This window comes from Bos taurus, chromosome 6 (assembly GCF_002263795.3).
Source record: "Bos taurus isolate L1 Dominette 01449 registration number 42190680 breed Hereford chromosome 6, ARS-UCD2.0, whole genome shotgun sequence".
NCBI lineage: Eukaryota > Metazoa > Chordata > Mammalia > Artiodactyla > Bovidae > Bos > Bos taurus.
Window position 1 is genome coordinate 34,968,243 of NC_037333.1, and position 21,678 is coordinate 34,989,920.

Sequence of the window (21,678 nt, forward strand, 5' to 3'; positions counted from 1 at the left end):
TGTCTTTGGCCAGCATTCATAGAGCTATGGCAGGATAACTTGTTGGCTTGCAGGTAGGATAAAATGAGTTATCACAGTTAGTAAATAACAATTGCTAAATTATGTCCAATCAACTTCTACAGTAGCTCACAACAGCAATCCCTTTGCTCTGTTTTCACTCCCTTCTGCTAGTCATATCATCCCCTCCTCTGGATTATTGCTGTGAGTGCTCCCCTACAAATGATCTATCCATTTCTGGTCCCCTTCCTTCCAAACTGTTCTGTGCATCATTGCCAGTACATTTCTCCTCAAACAAAATGCATACCATACAACTTTTCTAGGTGATACACAGAACAGTTCTTCGGGCTTTTTCTATGTTTGTTTTTAGTAGATATTCATTTATTTATTTATTTGCTGTCCTGGGTCTTTGTTGCTGCTTGTGAGCTTTCTCTGGTTCCCACAAGTCGGGGCTACTGTTCATTGTGGTCAGCAGGCTTCCCACTGTGGTGGCTTCTCTTGTGGAGCACAGGCTCTAGGGTGCAGGTAGCTGGGTGGTGGGCTCAATAGTTGTGTTGCTCGGGCTTAGTTGTCCCACAGCATGTGGAATCTTCCTGGACCAGGGATTGAACCCATGTTGCCTGCATTGGCAGGCAGATTCTTTACCACTGGAGCACCAGGAAAGTCCACACAGAAGTATTCTTCTCTGTTTAAACCCCATGAGTAACCATCATAGTACTCCTCCACCTCCATACCCGTGCTCCAGGCAGCCAAAACCACTTCTCTGTCACTGTGTTTTTTCCGTGATGTGTCCTCTTCCTGAAGTTGCTAGTCTGACAAAAACATTCAGATCCAGTTCTAATGATGTTTCATTTAACCAGAAGTCATCACAACTCATTCTGAACATTTCATTGTTACCTTTCTTCTGCCCTTTTATCACATTTACTACCTTGTGTTTTACCAGCTTTTATGTATCTTTTAGTTATTTATCTAGACTTGAGGTTGCTTGAGGTAAACCATTGTACATTCTATGATTCCTGATATATGTACTATGCAAAATTATGTTTATTAGATTTATACTGCTAATTATTTCCTTTTGATTAATTGAATAGGTTAATATTGGCAATATGATTGCATGTTTGATATTTGGTAATATAACACAAAACATAGAACTTCTATCTGAATTAAGCTGTAGAGAAACATTTTCTGTATCATAGTTTTTATCAAATTTGGAGGTGCTCATTGATAAATAATAAGATAAAAATCATCATTATTAGGTCAGATCTCAATACAGAACAAGTTTAATTCTAAACTTGCCTTCCAAAATGTTAGACATTTTAAAAATGTATGGCACATTTTTGGAAGCAAGTCACACTGTTCCCAAGTCATTGTGATTATACAGGGACTGTCATAAATACAGTCCCTGACTTGTGAGGATTCAGCTTAGGATTGTTTTGACTCTCTGATGGTGTGACAGTGATACTCATTCAGTAAAAACCATACTTTGAATTTTAATGTTTTCTAAGACTAACAATATGTGGTACAATACACCCTCATGATACTGGGCAGTGACAGTTGTCAGTCAGCCATGCAGTCAGGAGGGTGAACAAACAATCCAGCACCACTCTATAGCCATACACCCATTCAGCTTCTTACTTTCATGAGAACATCAATAAATTACATGAGATATTCTATACTTTATTATAAAATAGGCTTTGTGTTAGATGATTTTGCCATAGGCTATAGGCTGATTTAGCTATAGGCTAAAGTAATTGGTCTGAGCACATATAAGCATCTGAATGCAGAGTTCCAAAGAATAGCAAGGAAAGATAAGAAAGCCTTCCTCAGCAATCAATGCAAAGAAATAGAGGAAAACAACAGAATGGGAAAGACTAGAGATCTCTTCAAGAAAATTAGAGATACCAAGGGAACATTTCATGCAAAGATGGGCTTGATAAAGGAAAGAAATGGTATGGATCTAACAGAAGCAGAAGATATTAAGAAGAGCTGGCTAGAATACACAGAAGAACTGTACAGAAAAGATCTTCACAACCAAGATAATCACAATGGTATGATCACTTACCTAGAGCCAGACATCCTGGAATGTGAAGTCAAGTGGGCCTTAGAAAGCATCACTACGAACAAAGCTAGTGGAGGTGATAGAATTCCAGTTGAGCTATTTCAAATCCTGAAAGATGATGCTGTTAAAGTGCTGCACTCAATATGCCAGCAAATTTGGAAAACTCAGCAGTGGCCACAGGACTGGAAAAGGTCAGTTTTCATTCCAATCCCAAAGAAAGGCAATGCCAAAGAATGCTCAAACTACCGCACAGTTGCACTCATCTCACACACTAGTAAAGTAATGCTCAAAAATCTCCAAGCCAGGCTTCAGCAATACATGAACCGTGAACTTCCAGATGTTCAAGCTGGTTTTAGAAAAGGCAGAGGAACCAGAGATCAAATTGCCAACGTCCGGTGGATCATCAAAAAAGCAGGAGAGTTCCAGAAAAACATCTATTTCTGCTTTCTTGACTATGCCAAAGCCTTTGACTGTGTGGATCACAATAAACTGTGGACAATTCTGAAAGAGATGGGAATACCAGACCACCTGACCTGCCTCTTGAGAAACCTATATGCAGGTCAGGAAGCAAGAGTTAGAACTGGACATGGAACAACAGACTAGTTCCAAATTGGAAAAGGAGTACATCAAGGCTGTATATTGTCACCCTGCTGATTTAACTTACATGCAGAGTACATCATGAGAAACGCTGGTCTGGAAGAAGCACAGGCTGGAATCAAGATTGCCAGGCGAAATATCATTAACCTCAAATATGCAGATGACACCACCCTTATGGCAGAAAGTGAAGAGGAACTAAAAGCCTCTTGTTGAAAGTGAAAGAGAAGAGTGAAAAAGTTGGCTTAAACTCAACATTCAGAAAATGAAGATCATGACATCGGGTCCCATCACTTCATGGGAAATAGATGGGGAAACAGTGGAAACAGTGTCAGACTTTATTGTTTTGGGCTCCAAAATCACTGCAGATAGTGATTGCAGCCATGAAATTAAAAGACGCTTACTCCTTAGAAGGAAAGTTATGACCAACCTAGATGGCATATTGAAAAGCAGAGACATTACTTTGCCAACAAAGGTCCGTCTAGTCAAGTCTATGGTTTTTCCAGTGGTCATGTATGGATGTGAGACTTGGACTGTGAAGAAAGCTGAGCGCCGAAGAATTGATGCTTTTGAACTGTGGTGTTGGAGAAGACTCTTGAGAGTCCCTTGGACTGCAAGGAGATCCAACCAGTCCATTCTAAAGGAGATCAGCCCTGGGATTTCTTTGGAAGGAATGATGCTAAAGCTGAAACTCCAGTACTTTGGCCACCTCATGTGAAGAGTTGACTCATTGTAACAGACTCTGATGCTGGGAGGGATTGGGGGCAGGAGGAGAAGGGGTCGACAGAGGATGAGATGGCTGGATGGCATCACTGACTTGATGGATGTTAGTTTGAGTGAATTCTGGGAGTTGGTGATGGACAGGGAGGCCTGTCATGCTGCAATTCATATAATCGCAAAGAATCGGACATGACTGAGCGACTGAACTGAACTGAACTGACGCTAAGTTATGATGTTAGGTAGGTTACTTGTATTAAATGCATTTTAAACTTAGGTTTTCAACTTACATAGGGTATTGGGATGTAAATACATTTTAAGTCAAGCAAGATCTGTAGTCATGTTACACTATTGGTATTTTCCATTTCTAAGATCTCAGTGCTGTATATTTCCTCCTGTGTTGTGTTCTTATGATGAGGTTATAATTGACTGATCTAGCACTTTAGAGTTTCACAAGTACAGTACTGCCCCTTTTGTGAGGTTGACCCAAGAGTCTGCAAAGGAAAAGTCAGGGCTTTTAAAATATAATGTGTTCTGCTTCAATTATGAAAAGCTAATTATTGCAACGATAAGAGGTGCTTCTTTAACAACGTTATAAATATCAAGAAAAGTATATTTATCTTCAAGTACAAGTTCTGTGAATTTCTCATCCTTGATATTGTCTAAATATAACACTGCTTCTGCTTAAAAGTCTTCAGTTAAAAACAATTAGAACATTGTATTTGTAGCATCTACACTGATAGCTCTGTAGTTTTGCTTCTCATCTAAGTTCTAAGATGTACCCATGATGTAACAGGTCTATCTATCATTTAGTACAAAAGCTTTCAGCTGTATCATAGGCAGCCAAAAGGAAAACAAAGAGGAGACCCTGTGCACCAGTTTGAGCAAATAAAACACTGCAGTTCATTGGAGAGTCAAAGCCAACTAGTCAGTAAGATAAGGCAAAAGCTGTCATTTTTTTTAATCGGAGGATAATTGCTTTAGAGTGTTTTGTTCTGCCATACATCAATATGAATCAGCCATAGGTATACGCATGTCCCCTCTCTTGTGAACCTCCCACCTCATCCCACCCCTCTAGGTGGTCCCAGAGCACCAGTTTGAGCTTCCTGCGTCATACAGCAAATTTCTTCTGGCCATCTATTTCACATATGGTAATATATAAGTTTCCATGTTACTCTGTCAATTCTTCCCATCGTCTCCTTCCCCCACTGTGTCCACAAGTTTGTGCTCTATAACTGCATATCCATTGCAGCCCTGCAGATAGGTTCATCAATACTATCTTGGATTCCATACATATGTGTTAATATATGATATTTGTTTTTCTCTTTCAGACTTACTTCAGTCTGTATAATAGGTTCTAGGTTCATCTACATCATTAGAACTGACTCAGATACATTCCTTTTTATGGATAAGATAATTCCTTTGTATATATGTACCACATATTCTTTATCCATTTATCTGTCAATGGACATCTAGGTTGCTTCCATGTTCTAGCTATTGTAAATAGTGCTGCAATGAACAATGGGATACATGCATCTTTTTCAGTTTTGTTTCCTCAGGGTCTGTGGATAGGAGTGGGATTGCTGGGTCATATGGTGGTTTTATTCCCAGTTTTTTATGGAATCTCCACTGTCTTCCATAGTGGCTGTATCAATTTACATTCCCACCAGCAGTGCAAGAGTGTAACCTTTTCTCCACACCCTCTCCAGCATTTATTGTTTGTAGACTTTTTGATGAGGGCCATTCTAACCTGTGTGAGGTGATATTTCATTGTGGTTTTGATTTGCATTGCTCTAATAATGAGCAGTGTTTAGCATCTTTTCATGTGTTTGTTAGCCATCTGTATGTCTTCTTTGGAGAAATGTCTGTTTAGGTCTTTTTCCCACTTTTTGATTGGGTTGTTTGTTTTTCTAGCATTGAGTTGTTTGAGCTGCTTGTATATTTTGGAAATTAATCCTTTGTCAGTTGTTTCATTTGTTATTATTTTCTCCCATTCTGAGGGTTGTCTTTTCACCTTGCTTATAGTTTCCTTTGCTGTGCAAAAGCTTTTAAGTTTAATCAGGTTCTACTTGTTTACTTTTATTTTTATTTCTGTTACTCTAGGAGCTGGGTCATAGAGGATCTTGCTTTGATTTATGTCATTGGGTGTTCTGCCTATGTTTTCCTCTAAGAGTTTTATAGTTTCTGGTCTTACATTTAGATCTTTAATCCATTTTGAGTTTATCTTTGTGTATGGTGTTAGGAAGTGTTCTAATTTCATTCTTTTACATGAAGCTCTCCATGTAAAAGAGGATATATTTATTAAAGAGGCTGTCTTTGCCCCATTGTATATTCTTGCCTCCTTTGTCAAAAATAAGATACCCGTAGGTGCATGGGTTTATTTCTGGGCTTTCTGTCTTGTTGCATTGCTCTATATTTCTGTTTTTGTGCCAGTACCATACTGTCTTGATGACAGTAGCTTTGTAGTATAATCTGAAGTCAGGAAGGTTGATTCCTCCAGCTCCATTCATCTTTCTCAAGACTGTTTTGGTTATTTAGGGTCTTTTGTGTTTCCATATGAATTGTGAAATTTTTTGTTCTAGTTCTGTGGAAAATGCCACTGGTAATTTGATAGGGATTGCATTGAGTCTGTAGATTGCATTTGGTAGTATAGTCATTTTCACAATATTGATTCTTCCTACCCAGGAACATGGAATATCTCTCCATCTGTTTGTTTTATCTTTGATTTCTTTCATCAGTGTCTTATAATTTTCTGTGTACAGTTCTTTCATCTCCTTAGGTAAGTTTATTCCTAGATATTTAATTCTTTTTGTTGCCATGGTGAATGGGATTGATTCCTTTATTTCCCTTTCTGATTTTTCATTGTTAGTATATAGAAATGCAAGTGATTTCTGTGTACTGATTTTGTATCCTGAAACTTTGTGAAATTCACTGATTAGCTCTAGTAATTTTCTGATACTATCTTTAGGGTTTTCTGTGTATAGTGTTATGTCATCTGCAGATAGTGAGAGCTTTACTTCTTTTCTGATCTGGATTCCTTTTATTCCTTTTCTTCTCTGATTGCTGTAGTTAGGACTTCCAGAACTATGTTGGATAATAGTAGGGAAAGTGGACACCCTTGTCTTGTTCCTGATCTTAGGGGGAATGCTTTCAGTTATTCACCATTGAAAATAATGTTTACTGTAGGCTTATCATATATGGCCTTTACTATGTTGAGGTAGGTTCTTTCTATGCCCATTTTTTGAAGAGTTTTAATCATAAATGGGTGCTGAATTTTGTCAAAGGCTTTTTCTGCATCTATTGAGATTATCATGTGCTTTTTATCTTTCAATCAATGAGATCCATCTCATCCAACATATCATTTAAGACTTGTGTTTCCTTATTTTCTGTTTTGATGATCTGTCCATTGGTGTGAGTGGGGTGTTAAAGTCTCCTATTATTATTGTGTTACTGTCAATTTCTTCTTTTAAGTCTGTTAGTGTTTGTCTTTTGTATTGAGGTGCTCCTATGTTGGATGAATAGGTATTTACAATTGTTATGTCTTCCTCTTGGATTGATCCCTTGATCATTATGTAGTGTCCTTCCTACCTCTTGTAATCTTTAAGGTCTATTTTGTCTGATATGAGGATTGCTACTCCAGCTTTCTTTTGCTTCCCATTTGCATGGAATATATTTTTCCATCCTCTCACTTTGTCTATATGTGTCTTGAGGTCTGAATTGGGTTTCTTGAAAACAGCATATATATATATATGGGTTTTGTTTTCACACCCATTCAGCCAGTCTGTGTCTTTTGGCTATAGCATTTAATCCATTTACATTTAAAGTAATTATTGATATATATGTTCCTATTGCCATTTTCTTATGTTTGGGGTTGATTTTGTAGATCTTTTTTCTTCTTTTGTATTTCTTCAAAATATAAGAAGGCTGTTTAACATTTGTTGTAAGGCTGATTTGGTGGTTCTGGTTTCTCTTAACTTTTGCTTGTCTGAAAAGCTTTTTATTTCTCCATCAATTTTGAATGAGATCCTTGCCAGATACAGTAATCTTGGTTGCAGATTTTTCTCTTTCAGTACTTTAAATATATCCTGCCATTCCCTTCTGGCCTGCAGAGTTTCTGCTGAAAGATCAGCTGTTAAGCGTATGAGGTTTCCCAATATGTTACTTGTTGCTTCTCCCTTGCTGTTTTTAATATTCTTGATTTGTGTTTAGTCTTTGTTAGTTTGATTAGTTTGTGTCTTGGTGTGTTTCTCCTTGGGTTTATTCTGTATGGGACTCTTTGTGCCTCTTGGACTTGATTATTTCTTTTTCCATGTTGGGGAAATTTTCAACTATAATCTCTTCAAAAATTTTCTCATACCCTTTCTTTTTCTCTTTTTTTTCTGGGACCCCTATAATTCAAATGTCAATGTGTTTGATATTGTCCCAGAAGTCTTTAAGACTATCCTCAGTTCTTTTCATTCTTTTTACTTTATTCTGCTCTTCAGAAGTTATTTCCACCTCACTGATTCATTCTTCTGCTTCAGATATTCTGCTATTGATTCCTTCTAGAATATTTTTAATTTCAGTAATTGTGCTGTTTTTCTCTGCATGTTTATTCTTTAATTCTTCTAGGTCTTTGTTAATTGATTCTTGCATTTTCTCCACTTTGTTTTCAAGGTTTTTTATCATCTTTACTGTCATTATTCTGAATTCTTTTTCAAGTAGTTTGCCTATTTCCTCTTCATTTATTTGGACTTCTGTGTTTCTAGTTTGTTCCTTCATTTGTGTAGTATTTCTCTGCCTTTTCTTTTCTTTCTTTTTTTTTTTTTTTAACTGTATTTGAGGTCTCCTTTTCCCAGGCTTCAAGGAATTCTTTCTTCCTTTTGGTTTCCATCCTCTTAAGTTTGGTCCACTGGTTCGTGTAAGCTTTTTATAGGGTGAGATTTGTGCTGAGTTTTTGTTTGTTTGTTTTTTCTCTTATTGGCAAGGCCTAGTGAGGTGGTAATCCTGTCTGCTGATGATTGGGTTTCTATTTTTGTTTTGTTTATTGTTTAGACGAGGCATCCTGCACAGGGTGCTACTGGTGGTTGGGTGATACTGGGTCTTGTAATCCAGTGGTTTCCTTTGTGTGAGTTCTCACTATTCGATACCCACTAGGGTTAGTTCTCTGGTAGTCTAGGGTCTTGGAGTCAGTGCTCCCACTACAAAGGCTCAGGGCTTCATCTCGAGTTTTGCATGGCTCTATATATTCTTTTCTCCTGTCCACTCTCAGCCGATGTTCTGCCTGTACTTCTGTGTCTGAGGTGTATTCCTGATGTATCCGTGGAGAGAGACGTACTCCACATCCACCTACTCCTCCACTATCTTGTCCTCTGAGAGAAAGTTGTTATGTTACCATCTTCTAGTTGAGACATCTACATTGCTCAAAATCTTACAGATAGAATTTGCCACTAGGTCAGTCTGCCACCACATCTGGTGCTCTTTAACGCATGTTTTCTTTCTTGTGCTTCCACATTACAAATAGTATATACAGTTTCTGTTTCTCAGCAATTAATTAGAATTAGGAATCATCCTCAGTAGATAGTCTTTGCAACACTCACACACATGCTTCTACCCACCCCACCTACTCCTTAAGGCCATCGAAACAGTTGCAGTGCCTTAAATACAGAATATTCTGCATGTTCTTTGTTTTTTTCTCCCTCTGATATATACTAATCGTGAGTTTCTACTAAAAAAAAAAAAAAAAAACCCAAAACAAAAGGGAGATATAAATGAACCAAATTGAGCAAGAATGTTTGAAAAAAATATAGAACTCTATTGAGTTACTGAGAGTTCAGTAATGTTATCCAGAAATAAAAGATGCTTTAAAAGTAATTAAAAGAACACAAATAAGCATTTAGTGCTTAATTAAAGGTAGAAAAAAGATAATATTAGACAAAATAAAGGTTATTCATTGGCTGTGATGAATAAATCTTAATTTTCTCAATTCTCTTTGGAATAATACAGAATCAGTCAATCAATAAACATCATGACTAAGTGTAATATCTGCCCAGGGACTTATTGGATCATTACTTTTTATTATGAGATTGATAAATTATGTTGCTACTATTGGTAGAGATGACCATTTCCAGTGCAGAACTAAGGAGGAGAAGCTCTGTGACCCAGGCAAAAGCTTTATTGTTGGTCAAAGGAGTGAAGAAAGAAACTCAGGTGATGTTTCAAACCATTTTGAAAACTGTAATTTCTGTGCCACATATTTAGGGGAAAAAATGAACAATTTTTTTCTGATGATATAGTCTATAAGAACCAGTGTAATGAAAAGGACTAAACTTGAAAAATGTTATGTATTGAATTCATAATAAGCTATTTTACCCTGTAACAGAAAGTTAATCAACTTAGTGTTTGCAGATTTAACAACCCTGTGATTAAAATGCTGTTCTGATTTTTGTCTGTGTAAATATACCACTCAGATATATATCAACAGTTCTTTGAGCCTCTAAACTTTTTTTCCTAATAGTGACAAATGTTTAAGTAATAGAGATAGCTCAGATATTTGTTCATAGCATATTTTACACTGCATCTTGAGAGTATTAATTTTTTTAAACTGAATTTTATTTTCTGTTTAACTTATCTTTTGTTTAACATTCTACCTAACTTAGTGTTTTGAAGATGCTTTTGTCAAGAATTTGCCTTGTAGCTGAGCTTGGGGCTTGGAGCTACATTACGAGTCTCTGTTCATTCACTGAAAAAATAAATAATTGTAGTAACCACCTGGAGTTGGTTTTTAAAATGAAATAATGCATGTGAAACACTTGAAACACAACTAATATAGAGTAAACACTAAATACACCTTAGCTGTTATTTCATGTAAGAGTACAATGGATAATTAAGCATTTAAGGATACTTCATTTGAATGACCTTCAAAACATCTATTTCTGCTTTATTGACTATGCCAAAGCCTTTGACTGTGTGGATCACAATAAACTGTGGACAATTCTGAAAGAGATGGGAATACCAGACCACCGGACCTGCCTCTTGAGAAACCTATATGCAGGTCAGGAAGCAAGAGTTAGAACTGGACATGGAACAACAGACTAGTTCCAAATTGGAAAAGGAGTACGTCAAGGCTGTATATTGTCACCCTGCTTTATTTAACTTCTATGCAGAGTACATCATGAGAAACGCTGAGCTGGAAGAAGCACAAGCTGGAATCCAGATTGCCAGGAGAAATATCAATAACCTCAGATATGCAGATGACACCACCTTTATGGCAGAAAGTGAAGAGGAACTAAAAAGCCTCCTGATGAAAGTGAAAGAGGAGAGTGAAAAAGTTGGCTTAAAGCTCAACATTCAGAAAACTAAGATCATGGCATCGGGTCCCATCACTTCATGGGAAATAGATGGGGAAACAGTGGAAACAGTGTCAGACTTTATTTTTCTGGGCTCCAAAATCACAGCAGATGGTGACTGCAGCCATGAAATTAAAAGACGCTTACTCCTTGGAAGGAAAGTTATGACCAACCTAGCTAACATATTTAAAAGCAGAGACATTACTTTGCCAACAAAGGTCCGTCTAGTCAAGGCTATGGTTTTTCCAGTGGTCATGTATGGATGTGAGACTTGGACTGTGAAGAAAGCTGAGCACTGAAGAATTGATGCTTTTGAACTGTGGTGTTGGAGAAGACTCTTGAGAGTCCCTTGGACTGCAAGGAGATCTACCCAGTCCATCCTAAAGGAGATCAGTCCTGGGTGTTCATTGGAAGGACTGATGCAGAAGCTGAAACTCAAATACTTTGGCCACATGATGCGAAGAGCTGACTCATTAGAAAAGACTGATGCAGGACGAGAAGGGGACGACAGAGGATGAGATGGCTGGATGGCATCACCAACTCGATGGACATTAGTTTGGGTAAACTCCCGGAGTTGGTGATGGACAGGGTGGCCTGGCGTGCTGGGATTCATGGGGTTGCAAAGAGTCAGACATGACTGAGCAACTGAACTGTGGATGTACACAACCCATTATCTTTCTTGATAATCTTCCAAGTCTTCTAAGTCTTGATAATCTTCTGTTTTATCTCATATTTGTTGAGACATGGATAGAGGACGGTTTTTCTCAGTATCCAAAAGAAACAACCACACCTGATATGACAAATCTTAACAAGGGTAGAATTTACACAGTAGAGTAACTTCAGTACCTACTGCAATTGACCACTGTGTTTTGTGGGATTTGTTCCCTCCACATCCCCTGTCTTATATGCTAGACAAAAATATTCCAACTTGAAAGCTGAGGTTCTCTTGAAGAATTTTCCTTCCAGATCTTGAAAACCCTTCACATCTGACAGGGATCTCTTCCCAGCATCATGGAGAATCGTGAAACCTCAGGCTGTCACCTGCACATGGCTGTATTGCATTCCTGCTCAGCCATTTATTTTACATCTTTTCCTAGTGTCTTCTCTCTTAGATGAAGAAAACAGATGTTTACTCATTCTTTAAGATTCTCTTCCTGGGTTTCACATGCCCTGATCTTGAAGATCTTGGCTTTTCTTTCTGCCTCAGAGCCTTAGAGGTCCTATGCACCCTTATGTGTCTGAGCAGTTTGTTTTGCCTGAAGTATTTTCTCCCCTTCAGGTATTAAGACGAGTTTTCCACTTGTTTTTGAAAGCAAACACTTGAGCCTTGGTTTTTGATAGAAATTCCCTCTTTCTGAGGGGCCTTTCAGCATTCCCTAGGATCCCTAAGATACGAAAGCACACTCCGTATCTCAGTTCAGTTCAGTTCAGTCACTCAGTCATGTCTGACTCTTTGCGACCCCATGGACTGCAGTATGCCAGGCTTCCCTGTCCATCACCAACTCCCGAAGCTTGCTCAAACTCATGTGCATTGAGTTGGTGATGCCATCCAACTATCTCATTCTCTGTCATCCCCCTCTACTCCTGCTTTCAATCTTTTCAAACATCAGGGTCATTTCCAAAGAGTCAGTTCTTTGCATCAGGTGGCCAAAGAGCTGGAGCTTCAGCTTTAGCATCAGTCCCTTATAGCTCAGTTGGTGAAGAATCCACCTGCAAGGCAGGAGACCCCTGTTCAATTCCTGGGTTGGGAAGATCCTCTGGAGAAGGGAAAGGCTACCCACTCCAGTATTCTGGCCTGGAGAATTCCATGGACTAAATCCATGGGGTTGCAAACAGTCGGACACGACTGAGTAACTTTCACTTTCACTTTCCAATGAATATTCAGGACTAATTTCGTTTAGGATGGACTGGTTTGATCTCATTGCAGACCAAGGAACTCTCAAGAGTCTTCTCCAACACCATAGTTCAAAAGCATCAATTCTTCAGTGCTCAGCTTTCTTTTTGGTCCAACTCTCACATCCATACATGACTACTGGAAAGACCATAGCTTTGACTATATGGCTGTTTGTCGGTAAAGTAATGTTTCTGATTTTTAATATGCTGTCTAGTTTGGTCATAGCTTTTCTTCCAAGGAACAAGCATATATTAATTTCTTGGCTCACTCATCATCTGCAGTGATTTTGGAGCCCAAGAAAGTAAAGTCTGTCTTTGTCTCCATTGTTTCCTCATCTATTTGCCATGAAGTGATGGGGCCAGATGCAATGATCTTAATTTTTTGAACGTTGAGTTTTCAGCCAGCTTTTTCAATATCCTCTTTCACTTTCATCAAGAGCCTCTTTAGTTCCTCTTTGCTTTCTACCATAAGGGTGCTGTCATCTGCATATCTGAGGTTATTGATATTTCTCCCAGCAATCTTGATTCCAGCTTGTACTTCATCCAGGTCCAGCATTTCACGTGATGTACTTTGCATGTAAGTTAAATAAGCAGGGTGACAATATACAGCCTTGACATACTCCTTTCCCAATTTGGAACCACTCTATTGTTCCATGTCCAGTTCTAACTGTTGCTTCTTGACCTGCATGGAGAGGTTTCTCAAGAGCCAGGTAAGGTGGTCTGATATTCCCATCACTTGAAGAATTTTCCACAGTTTGCTGTGATCCACACAGCCAAAGGCATTGGCATAGTCAGTAAAGCAGTAGATGTTTTTCTGGAATTCTCTTGCTTTTTTCTATGATCCAATGGATGTTGGCCATTTGATCTCTGGTTCCTTTGCCTTTTCTAAATCCAGCTTGATCATCTGGAAGTTCTCAGATGAAGTACTATTGAAGCCTATCTTGAAGAATTTTGAGCATGACTTTGCTAGCACGTGAGATGAGTGCAATCGTGCGGCTGTTTAAACATTTGGCATTGCCTTTCTTTGGGATTGGAATGAAAACTGACCTTTTCCAGTCCTGTGGCCACTGCTGAGTTTTCCAAATTTGCTGGCATACTTAGTGCAGCACTTTCACAGCATCATCTTTTAGGATTTGAAATAGCTCAGCTGGAATTCCATCACCTCCACTAGCTTTGTTTGTAGTGAGGCTTCGTAAGACCAAAATCTACCCTCTCCACTGATTCCTCTTCTAGTTTCTAGTTTTAAGTGCATGAATATATGCTGCTCAGTTGTGTCCAATTCTTTGCGACCCTATGGACTGTAGCCCACCAGGATTCTCTTTCCATGTAATTTTCTAGGCAAGAAGACTGGAGTGGGTTGCTGTTTCCTTCTCCAGGGGATCTTCCCACTAGTTTTAAGACTTGCCGCCAAATATCAATGCATTTGCAAAGGTGAAAGGACTGGTTCCTTCTTAGCTAAGTAGAGGAGTTGATCTTCCTAAGGCTGACCCACTTTCATGTTGATGTCTTATTCAAGCACCTCCCAAGTGGAAGCTCTTCAAGAACTCTATCCATGCAGATTTAAGTAATAAGCAAATATAAATATATATTTAGACATAAAATATTTTATTAATGGAAGAAGAGGATTAATCTTTGGACCTGAAAACTGAAACTACATTATTCCCAGACTCCCTACTGTGTATTAGTCTTTGCAGCTAGATCTATATCCACATAACATGAGAAAAGCTGGCAATTGTTGCTCTGCTGTGAAGTCATATTAGGTGAGTCAGCTAATTACATGCCACTTTCATAAATATGGCAGTTTTACTAAGCTACTTGTTATGCTTACGAAGGATGAAGATTTAAGACAGAATACTACCTCTTTGCTATAGAAAGAAAATTTCTTCTCAAAAATGGTTTCACACTGATTCCTGATTTATAGACCAATTAACAGACTAATTATTTTATAGTTTATGGCTGAATATATTTAAAGCTGGATTCAGGATTACTGATAAAGAACACCCAAAGAATAGCACTAAAATAGATTTAATATGTTAGCTTTACTCTCTCCTCTCTCCCAAACCTTTTAAAAACAAACTAGTTTTCATTTCATCTGTTCCCTTTCTCTTTCTTTGTGAAAGGAGTGCCAAAACTAAAGAAAGAATTAGAAAAGCAAAAGGCAAGAAAATGAGTAATATGATAATATATAATCCAAAATAGAGCATGACCAATTTTTAAGTACTTATTTCAAAATCAGATTGGTTTCTCTAAAACTATTATTTATAATAGATTTGCATTTTTCATTTTATTTTTCAATTGAAGTATTACTGATTTACTATGTTGTGTTAATTTCTTCTGTACAGCAGAGTGATTCAGTTACATACATATATACTTTTTAAAATTTTATTTTCCATTATGGTTTATCCTAGAATACTGAATATAGTTTTCTGTGCTATACAATAGGACCTTGTTGTTTATCTGTTCTATACATAACAGTTTGCATCCACTAACCCCAAAATCACGGTCCATCCCTCCCCACCTTCCCTTGGCACCCACAAGTCCTTTCTCTATGTCTGTGAGTCTGTTTCTGTTTCATCAATAGCTTCATTTGGGCCATGTTTCAGATTCCATATATAAGTGATATCATGGGGCATTTGTATTTCTCCTTCTGCCTTAATTCAGTTGATATGATAATCTCTAGTTGCATCCATGTTGCTGCAAATGGCATTATTTCATTCTTTTTATAGCTCAGTAGTATTCCATTATGTACATGAACCACATATTCTTTATCCATTCATCTGTTGATGGACATTTAGGCTGTTTCCGTGTGTTAGCTGTTGTGAATAGTTCTCTATGAACATAGGGGCACATATATCTTTTTGAATTATATTTGTGTCTGGATATATGCCCTGGAGTGGGATTGCTGGATCATATATTCTGTTTTTAATTTTCTGAGGAACCTCCTTACTGTTTTCCATAGTGGCTACACCAACTTCCATTCTCACCAATAATGCTGAGAGGGTTCCCTTTCCTCTGCATCCTCTGTAGGATTTGTTATTTGGAGACTTTTTAATGATGGCCATTCTGACCGGTGTGAGGCACCTTGTTGTAGTTTTGATTTGCATTTCTCTAATAATTAGCTGTGTTGAGCATCTTTTCATGTTCCTGTTGGTAAGCTGTACTACTTCTTTGGAGAAATGTCTATTTAGGACTTCTGCCCATTTTTTTAATTGGGTTTTTGTTGTTGTTGAGTTGTATGAGCTGTTTGTGTGTTTTGGAAATTAAGCCCTGTTTGTCACATCATTTGCAAATATTTTCTCCCATTCTGCAGGTTGCCTTTTCATTTTTTTATGATTTCCTCTGCTACGCAAAAACTTTAAGTCTGATCAGGTCCCATTTATTTTTGTTGTTATTTCTGTTTTCTTGGGAGATTGACCCAAGAAAATATTGGTTCAGTTTATGTTAGAGAATGTTTTGCCTGTGATCTCTTCTAGGAGTTTTATCGTGTCTTGTCTCATATTTAAGTCTAAGTCACTTTGAGTTTATTTCTGTGCATGTGTGACAGTGTGTACTAACTTCACTGATTTACATACAGCTGTCTAACTTAGCCAGCACCACTTGAAGAGAATGTCTTTTTCCCATTTTATATTCTTGCCTCTTTTATCTAATTTTAATTGACTGTGGGAGTGTAGGTTTATTTCTGGGCTCTCTATTCTGTTCCATTGATCCATATGTCTGTTTCTGTGCCAATAGCATGCTGCTTTGATTATTGTATCTCTGTAGTATTGTCTGAAGTCTGAGAGAGTTATACCTCCTGCTTTTCCTTTTTTCCTCAGGATTTCTTAGATTCTGGGTCTTTTATGGTTCCATATGAGTTTTAGGATTATTCTAGGTCTGTGAAAAATGCCATGGATAATTTGATAGGGTTTGCACTAAATCTATAGATTGCTTTGGGTAATATTACTATTTTAACAATATTAATTCTTCCTATTGAAGAGCATGGGATATCTTCCCATTTCTTTGAATAATCTTTGATTTCCTTTGTTCCTTCAGTTCCTTGGTCAGGTTTATTCTAAGTATTTTTTTTTTTTTTTGAGGGGGGTGCAGTTTTAAAGGTTTTTTTTTTACATTTCCTTTCTGCTATTTCATTGTTAGGGTAAAGAAATGTAACCAATTTCTATATGTTAATCTTGTATGTGGCTACCTTGCCAAATTCATTTATCAGTTCTAGTAGTTTTTCTGTGGAGAGTTAGAATTACATTTTTAATCTGAAAACATTTCTTTGTAGGTGTGAATTTTCTTTGTAGGTGTATATAATATATTGTGCTTACTACATGATTTAATGGTGGTCATCAGTTTGACTAACCCCAAGTGATGCAGTAATTTATAAATTTGCTGAGACAATCTTCAATAGGTATCTAACACAGCTAATGAGGGGTGTAGGTCATTTTGCTAATAAGAAAGCCTAACAGATGACCAGAAGCCCCATCTTCACTCAGCCTGTTGCTAATTTTGCTTGTTGGTAACATGTGCAATTTGTGATGAAAATGATGTGCTGCAGCTACACTTTTTAATTAGGAGATTTAAGATGGTCTCAGGAGATAACCCCAGAGATAATCAGTGATCTAGAGTTGTGCGTGTGTGTGTGTGTGTGTGTGTGTGTGTGTGTGTGCTTTCTTTTATCTTAGACCATATCTTATACAAATTAGTAGTAAATGCTCATGGAAAGATTATCGACTAGGAGATCTAAAGCATAACATGGTAGTATGTTATAAAAACTTGAAATAGTTTTCTTCTTGAAAAGTTCAACAAAATCTAAAATACTGGAACCTATTATACAGAGTGAAGTAAGCCAGAAAGAAAAACACCAATACAGTATACTAACGCATATATATGGAATTTAGAAAGATGGTAACAATAACCCTGTGTACGAGACAGCAAAAGAGACACTGATGTATAGATCAGTCTTACGGATTCTGTGGGAGAGGGAGAGGGTGGGGAGATTTGGGAGAATGGCATTGAAACATGTATAATATCATGTATGAAACGAGTCGCCAGTCCAGGTTCGATGCACGATACTGGATGCTTGGGGCTGGTGCACTGGGACGACCCAGAGGGAGGGTATGGGGAGGGAGGAGGGAGGAGGGTTCAGGATGGGGAACACAGGTATACCTGTGGCGGATTCATTTCGGTATTTGGCAAAACTAATACAATATTGTAAAGTTTAAAAATAAAATAAAATTTTAAAAAAAGAAAAAAAAAATACTGCTCTATTGAAACAACAGGGCAAAAACATTCAAAATGCTGTAATTATAGCTTTGTCTTTATGACTATACCAGGTCTCTCACTCTTTAATTCTTGTCAATGCCTTGCCCTTCCACTTACTCATTCTCTCTTACATCTAACTCACTGCACAAATAATGCAGTTCTTAGCCCTCTCTGTATGTAACTGAGTTGAAAGGAATAGACTAGTTGAATGGTCTGAGTGATCTGCTGTGTCTTGTTTCTCTAAGCTGATATGCTTTCTGTCTTCCTTGGCTGGTTTTCTATAAAGTATTATGAGTTAAGTCTCATTTTATGACTTGTTTTATAGAGAATTCAGCTAGACAGATATCAGTTGGTAATTGGTTATATATCGGCTATTTGACAGAAGAGCTCCATTTTAAAAATAACATGAGTTTGTGTCCTATAGTGGGAAAGGTCAGTCACAACCATTTCTGCTCCATGCAGCTTCTCGTAAGTCTGTGTCTTTGCTCATTAGCAATGGAGGGCTGTACCACTGTAATATTGTTGATAACCATTTTTATTTCCAGGGTTTGTGGGCAGAGGTGAGATACTACATGTACAATATGTTGGCATCCTTAAAGCAATCCCATTTTTAAAAGGAGGCCAGAGATATTCTGGAAATGGTATTATTAGAGAGAATAAAGGTATTATTTTACCACATCTATATATACTACCCTATAGAACCTATAGAACACAGATTCTCTTCCTAAACATGCAGGCATATATCATAATCCATATATTTTTATCCTGTATTTTATTACCCTAACATGTTCTGAGTTTATACATCATTAACGTAAAAATGGGAACAGAATGTTTTTTCAAAGGTGTTCAACATTTGTTATATTGTTATTTTTTTTCTTTTGTGGTAAAAATGAATAGAAGCTGCATTTCACATCATCAAATATGATTGTTTTAAAAACAAGTCTTTAATATCCATAAAATACAAAATTTCAAGGTTCCTTTTATAGCATTCAATGCATCCTTAGGTACAGTTCTAAATGAGTTGAACTATGTTGAGATCTTTCTAAATAACACTCAGTTTTTTAGAGGTAGGTTTATACAACAGTAAATATACAGGTATCTGGGTAAAGTTATAACTAGTGACTCTCTGAAATGTTTCTTGTTATATTTTCTTGGAATAGTTACCAAATATTTCACTATGTTTAAATATATATTAATACTATGGAGTTGAGAAATTTAGAATAATCATATTCAGAAAACATAAAAGCTATTGAAATGAACACATACTTTTAAAAACTTACAAAAATTAAAGATGGAAAATGGGCAGAAAAATTTTTCCTTCTTCCCCTCTAGATTCTTTGGCTGGTCTAATAAATAAATTGACATAAAACATATTGCCAGGAGAAAGACATTTAATTTTGTACATGTGGGATCTCCACAAAGATACAGGATTCAAAGGCAGCCAGGAAATTGAAATTCATACACCATCCTAAGCTAAAGAATAGGGACTGTAGCTTCAAAGGGGAGGAAGAGATTCACTGAAAGAGGCAAAGAGCAGATGTTTGATAATCAGATGTTTGCTTTGCCTCTCAGATAAAATAAAATTTATCTGAAAGTTACCTCTGGTTAAAGCTGTCTTTCTGGTACAAGGCCCTATCTAAATCCTTTTTCCCCGCCCCCCACTGTTTCTTCATTTATTTGCCATGAAGTGATGGGACCAGATGCCATGATCTTCGTTTTCTAAATGTTGAGTTTTAAGCCAACTTTTCACTCTCCTCTTTCAGTTTTATTAAGAGGCTCTTTAGTTCTTCAGTTTCTGCCATAAGGGTGGTGTCATCTGCATATCTGAGGTTATTGATATTTCTCCTGGCAATCTTGATTCCAGGTTGGGCTTCCTCCAGCCCAGCATTTCTCATGATGTACTCTGCATATAAGTTAAATAAGCAGGGTGACAATATACAGCCTTGATGTACTTCTTTCCCTATTGGGAACCAGTCTGTTGTTCCATGTCCAGTTTTATACTGCAGTATAGTAGATTTACAGTATTGTGTTAGTTTCAGGTATACTGCAAACTTGTTTAGTTATACATGTATCTATTCTTTTTCAGATGCTTTTCCCATATAGGTTATTACAGAATATTGAGTATAATTCCCTGGGCTATACAGTAGGTCTTTGTTGATTATTTTATCGATAGTAATATGTACATGGTAATCCAAACTCCCAGTTTATCCCTTCCCTCCCACCTTTTCCCATTGGTACCATAGTTTATTTTCGAAGTCTTGTGTCTGTTGCATGGTATGATTGGAAAGTATCAGAGATCAGTACTTGTTATATTTCTTTCCAGGAGTCCTCTTAAAGGTGAAGCACTTTTGCAGGTACACTTTTCCCAAAGCACTAGAGTAAAACACAAGGTGTTTGTTAATCACAAAAGAGAAAAAAGTCATAGTTAAAGATTTGATGCGAATTCATTAGAATGCAGTTGATAAGGAAATTTGATTATTTTTTGTGACATTTTTAGGTAATAACTGGAATTATGACTGAAAATGTTACATATAATGTTTTTAGGAATTGTACACAATTTCTGTAGTACACATTAATAACATATATCTAGAGAAATATAACTTAAAGATTTAGTATTACTTCCTGCCTGACAATGCTTACCATGTAATTTAACATCAAATAAACAATGTTTTACATCCTTTATATATATATATGAGAGAATAAATCTTTAGAGCTGTTTCAGGGACACTCTTGAAAATGCCAATTATTTCAAGGGCAAAAATATTTCATTTAGAGTATGATATGGGGAATTCAAATAGGATCATAGGTCATTGTGATATATTTAGTTATCCACATAACCAAAGTGACAACAAAATACTTTGCAGGCAGACACAGAAAGTTATATAGTTGTTAAAAAAAATAGCTCTTTTAATATATAAGATTCAGTTTTCTTAAGTAATCAAATACTTGTAAATATAACATGAAGCACAAGAAATGATTTTGATAAAATATGGAATCTTTGTTCTAGTTGGATTACTTCAAAGGGTGATGAGATCCTTTCACAGTCTTACAGAGGGCACACCAGGAGGCTAAGGAAATCTTGTTTTAACAGATGAAAGAAAATTTTATACAAATATGAATATACTAACTATTATTAAAGCTTATTCTTGAAAAGATTTATAAATTTATTCAATTTTACCCAACTTAACTACACAAGGCAATATTCTCTTTTCTTCTTCCATCCCCATTTTCCTCCTCAACTTTGTACATCCATTTAGTTTCAAAATGAAAAAGCAGAAAATAAGAGAAATAATTGTTACTTTAGGACAAAATTAGTCTTTTTCCCTTAATAAATCATATCTCTATACTTTATACCTTTTCTCAAACACATCTTACCTTCTTGCAGAGTTTTAATTACATACATTAATTATAATTCTTAAGTCTTGGAAATCTTAATATCTAATGAAAACTAAGTAAGAAATTGTGAACTGTCAGACTAATATTCCATAGATTAGCGGTTTTAGGAGTATATTGCATAATTTCTAGAAGCGTACACTTTCTCATAGTACAATTTTTTTTAATATGGCACAAGACATGTTACTTACAGGTGCAGATATCTTCAATTTCTCTATAAGAAGAAGTGAAAACCAATAATTGATCTTTCTGTCTTTTATTTTATTTGGAAATGACCTCAATGAATTTCCATCATTTAACTCAATATAGCAAAACTCTAAATTACCAAAGAGATTTAGGACATACAATAAAACATAATTATTTTTGAAAAGTTCACTTAAAATTTGTATCTCTGTTACAATTATTTATTTCACTTGTTTTTAATAACCATGTTTAGAATACTCATAAAAT

General features: G+C 36.6%; 1 protein-coding gene and 1 long non-coding RNA gene across 9 annotated transcripts in view; one reads left to right on the forward strand and one right to left on the reverse strand.

The window, feature by feature from the left end:
• SNCA (synuclein alpha) overlaps positions 1 to 21,678 on the forward strand; it is a 147,565-nt gene that overhangs the window by 115,483 nt on the left and 10,404 nt on the right.
• Positions 18,794 to 21,678, reverse strand: part of LOC112447052 (uncharacterized) — a 384,327-nt gene continuing 381,442 nt past the window's right edge. For all 3 annotated transcript variants that reach the window (XR_003035096.2, XR_009494841.1, XR_009494840.1), the window contains one exon: positions 18,794 to 20,208. This is a non-coding gene — a long non-coding RNA (uncharacterized lncRNA). The remainder of the gene's footprint in view (positions 20,209 to 21,678) is intronic.